The 10,527-nt window shown below is 37.7% G+C and overlaps 1 non-coding gene across 1 annotated transcript; it reads right to left on the reverse strand.

Moving 5' to 3' along the window:
• Positions 1–9,354: 9,354 nt before the first annotated feature.
• On the reverse strand, positions 9,355–9,462 carry LOC148568921 (small nucleolar RNA R71). The gene has a single exon (XR_015882103.1). It is a non-coding gene; the product is annotated as a small nucleolar RNA R71 (small nucleolar RNA).
• Between the last annotated feature and the right edge of the window lie 1,065 nt (positions 9,463–10,527).

A 10,527-nucleotide genomic window follows, 5' to 3' on the forward strand; every position in this document is an offset into this window, starting at 1 on the left:
ATGGTGAAGAAGATTATTGGAAGTCCAAGCGCTGGTGGCAGTTTCGGGATGAGTTCAAGCACAAGCCACCATGACAAGGAGCTCACCAAATGTCCAACTTAAGGACTTTAACTAAAAGTGCTGGGTGGGAGACAACCCACCATGGTATGATCGTTCTTTTTCAGTCTTAGCTTTATTCTTAGTTTTATTCTATTCTGTTTTTCTTAGTGTTCATTCATAATGTCTGCATTAGCATCTCCATTTTGCATTCTTCATACTGCATAAAAAAAAGGCAAACCACGCGTGCGCGCAGGCCACGCGTGGGCGTCGATGGCAACTTCGCCCCCCATTCAACGAATAGAAAGTTGTGATGGAATCGTACGGCTGGTGTGCTCTGCGTACAATTTGACCCACGCGCACGCGTCTACGACGGTGCGCGTCATTTTCCACAAGGAAAGCCACGCGTACGCGTCAAGCACGCGCACGCGTGGATAGTAAAATCGGCGTAAATACCATGTTGGATAGAAAGTTGTGCTGCCCCCACGCTGGAACTGTGCTAGAGGCACAAGGTCATCCACGCGTATGCGTCCCTGACGCGTGCGTGTCCTTTTGCTTCCAAGACCACCCACGCGTACGCGTGGACGACGCGAACGCATTGCATGGTGAATACAGTTCTCACGCGCACGCGTGCCTTGCGCGCGCGCGTCGCATCCCAAATTTTCATCCCCTTCTCCTTTCTTCCTTCATTCTTCTTATTACATTTAATTACTTTTCTTTCTTCAACAATTTTTCTCTTTCATGCTTAGTTATTTATGGTTTCTTTTTTATTCTTTTCTTTTTCTTCATGCATTTTTATGTTAGTGTTGGAGCTTTATTTGGGTCTTATATTATTATACTTGAGCTTGTGGATATCATCAAGAGTGATTTGACAATTAATATTAATTTTTGGATTGCATGCATGTTGAAATTCCTGCCTTCCCTAACATATTTTACATGCATACCAAGTGTTTGTGAAAAGCCCGTATGGCATTGTGAATTCTTAATTATTCTATCCTTCTATTCTAATGCCTGTTTTTCACAAAATCCTTCCAATATTTTATTAATTAAATATAATTGTCAATACAAACGTTATTGTTAGTTTGTTACGAGTGATAATACATTTTGGCTTTTAATGCTTGATCTATGCTACTCATGCCTTTGCCGGCATGCTAATAAACATCTTGCATTTAATTGCCTCAATTTATCATGCTATATTTCCATTGATGTCCTAATTGCATGGAGTCGCGACCATGTGTTAACGACATTGTTCTTTACCTTTACATGATTATCACTCGTACTGCCCTCTTCCTTGCTCTATCCCTTTGAATTTATGCCCCTTTCTCTTCTCCCTTTTCAGGATGGCCACCAGGAAGGATACAGAGAAAGCCTCTAACAAGCCACCGACGAGGAGAGGAACAAAAAGCACAAGCACCTTCAACAAATCAGCTGCTCCCTCAGTTACTTCAGAGGTTGGACCGGCTAGACCGGCAGGCAAAGCGAATGGAGCGGCGTAACAGGTGCCGATTTACATACCTCAAGGAGCTGATTGCTGGCAACCACCCACCGGAAGAAGATCCAGACACTCCGGACTCCACCTCACCCACCAGCACCGGGAGCCATGACGATCCCGACTGTGGAGATGCTGTTACCAGCCCCCCTTTGTCCTGACTGATGGCACCGAGGACGGTGCCAAGCTTTAAGTGTGGGAAGGTCAGTCCTTGACTTCCGGAGGTAACTTCTTTAGCTTTTAACACCAAAATTTCTAGTTTTTCTTTTGTCATATAGGATAGATTGCATAATAATAAGTGTTTGCATGCATGTTCCACTTGGTTGAAAAAAAAATTCACTAATTCGAATTAAAATTTTGTGTTTAATTTGTTTGAAGACTGTAAATTGGAACATGAATTATAGCAAAGAACACACAAACTGTGAGATTTTGAGCTTATTCAGATGGTTACATTATTTAACCATAATATTTTAATTTTGTGTGTTCTCTTCTCTATGATTGCAATCTTTGCTTTGTTCCATTCTATATGTCCATTGTTTAGTGTATTTACATGCTTGCATATGACTGAGGCCATCATTTGTTGTAGCTCACTTATCCCAAATAGCCTACCCTTTCAATCACCTTTGTTAGCCACCTTGAGTCTTTTAATCCCCGTTTGTTCTATATTTTACCACATCACTAGCCTTAAGCGGAAAAATAATTAATTATCCCAAATGAATCTTTGGTTAGCTTAAGTTAGAGATTGTGTATAAATTAAGTGTGGGGAACTGTAAGAACTTGGGTTGATGAAATGGTACTGTTTCATTGACAAAATATTGGAAATTTGGGTGCATACTCATATGAGACCAGAAAAATTAAAAAAAATCCATGTGTATTGATATGTTATGTTTACTTTTACTTTAAAAAAAAAAAGAGAAAAACCAAAAATATTCAAATAAGTAAGTAAATAAGTGAATAAGGGGACAAAATTACCCCAATGTTAAATTTAAGATCAATGCATATGTGATAAAATTAAAGAAAATTTGGTACATGAGTATGTGATACAAAAGTGGGAATACTGGGTAGCTAGGCATGATTCTAGAGTTATATAGAGTGTATGTATGTTAGGTGATAGCTTAGGTTATTCAAAGATTCAATTTACAGCTCACTTGGCCATACATATATCCTCACCCTTACCTTAGCCCCATCACAACCTTGAAAAGACCTCATGATATTTGCATTGGTATACTAGATATTTGTTGATTGGTTAGATGAAGAATAAAGTTTAGAAAGCATGGCTAGAGAAGAGTAGAGCGATTAACCCTAGACACTTGAGAGTTAGAGTAATATACATTACCAGTGAGGGTTCAATGCTTGATTCTATGTTCCCTACTTTCATGAGCTATCTTCTTACAAGTTTACTTGTCTTTTATTGTATGATTTGAATTAATGGAATTTGATTTATATTTGTCTTGGAGAACTTGTTTATTTTTAACCAAGTGGACAGAAGCATCTTAGCATATAGTTGCATTTATACATAGGTTGCATTGCATTGCATTACATGAGTCTTACTTTCCCCTATTCATTTTTTTTGTCTCCTTGAGCTTAGCATGAGGACATGCTAATGTTTAAGTGTGGGGAGTTTGATAAACCACTATTTCATGGTTTATCTTATGCTAATTTGAGTGGTTTTTATCAACTCTTTACTCACTTATTCATACTATTTGCATGATTTTACAATTCCTTCCTAATTATGTTTTATGATTGAAAACTTGCTTCCTAAGCCTTTAATTCATGTATTTTAATTCCCCTTTATACCATTCGATGCTGTGATCTGTGTGTTCAGTATTTTCAGGCTTTATATGGCAGGAATGGCTTAGAGGATGGAAAGGAAGCTTGCAAAAATGGAAGGAACACAAGAAATAAAGGAGACAACCAGCGAGAAGCGACGCGCACGCATGGCTCACGTGTGCGTGCGAATTGGAGTTTTGCACAGTGACGCGTTCGCGTACCTAACACGTACGCGTGGAAGCAAGTTTGCACAGCGACGCGTGCGTGTACCTGACACGTATGCGTGACACGCGAAGATGGCCAGTGACGCGTATGCATGATTGACACGTATGCGTGACATACGCGATCTGCAAAAATCACAGAAAATGCTGGGGGCGATTTCGGGGTGAGTTTGGACCCAGTTTTCAGCCCAGAAATGCAGACTAAAGCCAGGGGACAGTAGAGACTCAAGATACTTTTCATAATTCATAATTTTAGGTTTTAGATGTAGTTTCTAGAGACAGAGGCTCTCTCCTCTCTCTTAGGTTTTAGGATTTAGGATTTCTTCTTTCAATTTCCAGGTTCAACGTTCCTTTAATTTAGTTGCTCTTCTACTTTTATTTGTTCTAGTACTCCAGTTTATTTATTTTTCTAATTTAGTTTGTTTAATTTGATTTTCTATTTAATGCAATTTGAGGTATTTCAGATTTATGATTGCTTTCTTCAATTTATAATATTGATGCTTTCAATTTAAGTTAGATTTTTCCAACTTGGCTTTGGAGTTGATTATTATTTGGAGAGCCTTGAGTTGGAAGACTCAAGAGTTAATTTGTGATTGGCTCTAGAGCCACCAATGCTAATCTTTCCCAAGGGAGAGGATTAGGACTTGTGAATAGAAGTTGGCTCCCAACTTAACTTTCCTTTATTTAGTAAAGGATAACTAAGTAGAGACAACAACCTCTTACTATTAACCTTGAAAAATCCAACAAGGATAGAACTTCCAATTAATCTTCTCCTAGTCAAGGCTTTTTAATTTAATTACATAAATCTCTTGTTTATTTTCATTGCTTTAATTTATAATCATTTATTTTCCCATTCTCCAACTCTAAAAATTCTCTGAAAAACCCATAACCAATAATAACACACTTCCCTGCAATTTCTTGAGAGACGACCCGAGCTTTAAAAACTTCGGTTTATTTTTATTGGGTTTGCTTAAGTGACAACCAAATTTTTGTATGAAAGGATTATTGTTAGTTTAGAAACTATACTTGCAACGAGAATTTATTGTGAATTCTTTACTAGCAAAAATTCGTTCATCAATGGTCAACCAGTATATGTCACGTTGCATGCACATGGTCCACACGGGAACAGACAAAAAATTTTCAAATTCATCTCATATATAAACACGATCCCAAACTTTTCCAACCTTTCCCGCGCTATAATAAAATCATCATAAACTGCAACAACCTAAACTAACTACAAAAATGGCTCCTACTGCTATTTCACCATGGTTAATCACGCATTTGATCAACAAAAACTATCTACAATCAAACATGCAACAGTGATTACCAATCGAAAAATGAACAACTTCACCCACTTGCCTTGGATGGTTAGGATTCTTCCGGTCATGATGTTCGTTGTGTTTCAGGTGAACCGTTGACTAGCAGGTGGCTATTTCTTCAATGTCGGCTGCTCCGCTGCTCGGAGACAACAGAGCCCGCATGCGGAGTACTCTGTAGATGCTTGGTTCGGCAGTGTGATCTCCCTTGCGGCAGTTCTGGTCGGCGGCGTCTCGCCCAGTGGCTCGGTTGCAGCGACGCCCGGATGTTCAGCGACGGCGCCGTACTTGAGGGCAACGAACAGGTCGCTTGCATTCACCTGCAAACTTCCTCGGTTGCAGGTTGTGGGGCTCAGGGTTCTAGCACCATCACGGGTCTCTGCAACGAATTGGGAGGGTTTCGGTGGGGGAGAGGAGAAACGGCGAAACAAAAGGGATTGGGGATTTGGGAAAAAAGTGGAAATAGCAAAAATTTAGTGGTGTGTTAAAGTAAACAGCCATAATAGGATTAGGGCTAATTTTCTCCTTTAATTTCAATTGGGCCTAATAAAGGGCCCATTGTAGGCATTGTATACTGATGAGCGGATAATTTATACGCTTTTTGGCATTGTTTTTACATAGTTTTTAGTATGATTTAGTTAGTTTTTAGTATATTTTTATTAGTTTTTAAATAAAATTCACATTTCTGGACTTTACTATGAGTTTGTGTGTTTTTCTGTGATTTCAGTTATTTTCTGGCTGAAATTGAGGGACTTGAGCAAAAATCTGATTCAGAGGCTGAAGAAGGATTGCAGATGCTGTTGGATTCTGACCTCCCTGCACTCAAAGTGGATTTTCTGGAGCTACAGAAGTTCAAATGGCGTGCTCTCAATTGCGTTAGAAAGTAGACATTCAGGGCTTTCCAAAAATATATAATAGTCCATACTTTGCCCGAGTTTAGATGACGCAAACTGGCGTTCAACGCCAGCTCTCTGCCCTATTCTGGAGTTAAACGCCAGAAACAGGTTGCAAAGCAGAGTTAAACGCCAGAAACATGTTACAAACTGGCGTTTAACTCCAAGAAAGACCTCTACATATGAAAGCTTCAATGCTCAGCCCAAGCACACACCAAGTGGGCCCCGGAAGTGGATTTCTGCATCATTTACTCATTTTTGTAAATCCTAGTAACTAGTTTAGTATAAATAGGACTTTTTACTATTGTATTTACATCTTTGGATTATCCTTTGTTCATCTTTGGACGTTTAGTCTTAGATCATGGAGGCTGGCCATTTGGCCATGCCTGGACCTTGTTCTTATGTATTTTCAACGGTAGAGTTTCTACACACCATAGATTAAGGTGTGAAGCTCTGCTGTTCCTCATGAATTAATGCAAAGTACTATTATTTTTCTATTAAACTCAAGCCTATTTCTTATCCAAGATATACACTTGTTCTTCAACCTAAGGAAGGTGATGATCCGTGACACTCATCATCATTCTCACCTATGAACGCGTGCCTGACAACCACTTCCGTTCTACTTGCAATATCTTGAGTGCATATCTCTTAGCCTCCTGGTTCATGACGCATGGTTGCCTCGCCTGACAACCGAGCCTTCGATTCCATGATATCAGAGTCTTCGTGGTATAGGCTAGAATTATTGGCGGCCATTCTTGAGATCCGAAAAGTCTAAACCTTATCTGTGGTATTCCGAGTAGGATCTGGGAAGGGATGGCTGTGATGAGCTTTAAACTTGTGAGTGCTGGGCGTAGTGATAGACGCAAAAGGATTACTGAATCCTATTCCAGCATGATCGAGAACCGACAGATGAATAGCCGTGCGGTGACAGCGCATCTTGGACCATTTTCACTGAGAGGACGGGAAGTAGCCATTGACAACGGTGATGCCCTACATAAAGCCTGCCATGGAAAGGAGTAGGAATGATTGGATGAAGACAGCAGGAAAGCAGAGGTTCAGAAGGAACAAAAGCATCTCCATACGCTTATCTAAAATTCTCACCAATGAATTACATAAGTATCTCTATCTTCATTTTATGTTTTAATTATATTTTAATTATCAAATATCCATAATCATATGAATCTGCTTGACTGAGATTTACAAGGTGACCATAGCTTGCTTCAAGCCGACAATCTCCGTGGGATCGACCCTTACTCACGTAAGGTTTATTACTTGGACGACCCAGTGCACTTGCTGGTTAGTTGTGCGAAGTTGTGACAAAGAATTAAGATTATGAACATGAATATAAAGTTTTTGACGTCGTTACCAAGGAATGAACGATCACGATTTCTGCACACCAAGTTTTTGGCGCCGTTGCCGGGGATTGTTCGAGTTCGGACAACAGACGGTTCATCTTGTTGCTCAGATTAGGTAATTTTATTTTAATTTTAAGCTTTTTATTTCTTATTTTCGAAAAGTACAAAAAAAATTCTTCAAAAAAATAAATTATTCTATGACTTCAGAATTTTTAAGAATGAATTCTAAAGTTTCATTGTGATATGTTGAATTTTGGCTGGCTGTTAAGCCATGTCTAATCTTTTGGACCGAGGTTTCACTTATCCTTAAGAGAAGAGCTTCTTTATCTTCCTCAACAATTTAGCTATTGTATGTAATGATTTGCTAAAGCTTGGCTGGCCATTGGCCATGTCTAGTGTTTTGGACCGGAGCTTTCACTGAAAGCTTCGCTGGCTAGTATGCCATGTCTAAATTCCTGGACTGGAGCTTTAGACTAACATTGCATGATTCCTGGAATTCTCATTAAAAATTTTGAAATCCTTATTTTTTTTTCTTTTTCCAATTAATTTTCGAAAAATACCAAAAAAATTTAGTAAAATCATAAAAACCAAAAAAATTTTGATGTTTCTTGTTTAAGTCTTGTGTCAATTTTTAAGTTTGGTGTCTTGCATGTGTCTCTTTTCCTAAAAATTTTCAAAAATAAGTTATTGGCATTCATCTTGACATTCAAAGTGTTCTTGGTGTTCATCTTGACATTCATAGTGTTCTTGCATGCATAATTTGTTTTGATCCAAAATTTTCATGCATTGAGTCTTTTTGATGTTTTTCTCTCTCATCATTAAAATTCAAAAATCAAAAAAATATCTTTTCCTTTTTCACTCATAATTTTCGAAAATTGAGTTGACTTTTTCAAAACTTTTTAAAATCTAGTTGTTTCTTATGAGTCAAATCAAATTTTCAATTTAAAAATTCTATCTTTTTCAAATCTTTTTCAAAAATCGAATCTTTTTCATTTTTTTCTTTCATAATTTCGAAATTTTCAAAATTTATTTTCAAAATATTTTTCTTATTTCTATTTCATATTTTCGAAATTAATGCTAACAATTAATGTGATTGATTAAAAAATTTTAAGTTTGTTACTTGCCTAGTAAGAAAGGTTCAATCTTTAAATTTCAAAATCATATCTTTTAGTTTTTTGTTAGTCAAGTAATCAACTTTAATTTTCAAAATCAAATCTTTTTAAATTTTTTTTTCAAATCTTTTTCAAAATAAGTTTCAATCACATTTTTTTCAAAATCTTTTCTAACTTCTTATCTTTTCAAAATTGATTTTCAAATCTTTTTCAATTAATCTTATCTTTTTGTTTTGATTCTTATCTTTTTCAAAACCACCCAACTAATTCTCTCTCTCTAATTTTCGAAAATCACCTTCCTCTTTTTCAAAATTCTTTTAATTAACTAATTGTTTCAAATTTTAATTTTAATTTTATTTCTTCTCTTGATTTTCGAATTCTAACTTTAATTTAAAATAAAAACAAAAATATTTTTCTTTTCTTTTCAATTATTTTCGAAAATTCTTCTCTCTCACCTCCTTCTAATTATTTATTTATCTACTAACATTTCTCTTCTTCTTAAAAATTCGAACCCTCTCCCTCTTTCTGTGTTCGAATTTCTTTTCTTCTTCTACTCACATAAAGGAATATCTATACTGTGACATAGAGGATTCCTCTTCTTTTTTGTTTTCTTCTTTTTCATATGAGCAGGAACAAGGATAAGAACATTCTTGTTGAAGCTGATCCTGAACCTGAAAGGACTCTGAAGAGGAAGCTAAGGGAAGCTAAAGCACAACTCTCTGGAGAAAATCTGACAGAAATTTTCGAAAAAGAAGGAGACATGGCCGAAAATAATAACAATGCTGGAAATGCAAGGAAGATGCTTGGTGACTTTACTGCATTAAATTCCAATTTACATGGAAGAAGCATCTCAATCCCTGCCATTGGAGCAAACAATTTTGAGCTAAAGCCTCAATTAGTTTTTCTGATGCAACAGAATTGCAAGTTTCATGGACTTCCATTAGAAGATCCTTTTCAGTTCTTAACTGAATTCTTGCAGATCTGTGATACTGTTAAGACCAATGGGGTTGATCCCGAGGTCTACAGGCTTATGCTTTTCCCGTTTGCTGTAAGAGACAGAGCTAGAATATGGTTGGACTCTCAACCTAAAGATAGCCTGAACTCTTGGGATAAGCTGGTCACGACTTTCTTAGCCAAGTTCTTTCCTCCTCAAAAGCTTAGTAAGCTTAGAGTGGATGTTCAAACCTTCAGACAAAAAGAAGGTGAATCCCTCTATGAAGCTTGGGAGAGATACAAGCAACTGACCAAAAAGTGTCCTTCTGACATGCTTTCAGAATGGACCATCCTAGATATATTCTATGATGGTCTGTCTGAATTATCAAAAATATCATTGGACCATTCTGCAGGTGGATCCATTCACCTAAAGAAAACGCCTGCAGAAGCTCAGGAACTTATTGACATGGTTGTAAATAACCAGTTCATGTACACTTCTGAAAGGAATCCTGTGAGTAATGGGACGCCTCAGAGAAAGGGAGTTCTTGAAATTGATGCTCTGAATGCCATATTGGCTCAGAACAAAATATTGACTCAGCAAGTCAATATGATTTCTCAGAGTCTGAATAGATTGCAAGCTGCATCCAACAGTACTCAAGAGGCATCTTCTGAAGAAGAAGCTTATGATCCTGAGAACCCTGCAATAGCAGAGGTGAATTACATGGGTGAACCCTATGGAAACACCTATAATCCATCATGGAGAAATCATCCAAATTTCTCATGGAAAGATCAACAAAAGCCTCAACAAGGCTTTAATAATGGTGGAAGAAATAAGTTTAGCAATAGCAAGCCTTTTCCATCATCCACTCAGCAATAGACAGAGAATTCTAAGCAGAATCTATCTAGCTTAGCAAATATAGTCTCTGATCTATCTAAGGCCACTCTAAGTTTCATGAATGAAACAAGGTCCTCCATTAGAAATTTGGAAGCACAAGTGGGCCAACTGAGTAAAAGAGTCACTGAAACTCCTCCTAGTACTCTCCCAAGCAATACAGAAGAGAATCCAAAAAGAGAGTGCAAGGCCATAACCCTACATGGTGTGGCCGAACCCAGAGAGGAGGAGAAGGATGTGAATCCTAGTGAGGAAGACCTCCTGGGACGTTCAGTGACCAATAAGGAGTTTTCCTTTGAGGAACCAAAGGAATCTGAGGCTCATCCAGAGACCATAGAGATTCCATTGAACCTCCTTCTGCACTTCATGAGCTCTGATGAGTATTTTTCTTCTGAAGAGAATGAAGACACTACTGAAGAGCAAGTTGCTAAGTACCTTGGTGCAATCATGAAGCTGAATGCCAAATTATTTGGTAATGAGACTTGGGAAGATGAACCTCCCTTGCTCACC

Source organism: Arachis ipaensis, chromosome B4, assembly GCF_059453495.1.
Source record: "Arachis ipaensis isolate K30076 ecotype BB chromosome B4, ASM5945349v1, whole genome shotgun sequence".
NCBI classification, from domain to species: Eukaryota; Viridiplantae; Streptophyta; class Magnoliopsida; order Fabales; family Fabaceae; genus Arachis; species Arachis ipaensis.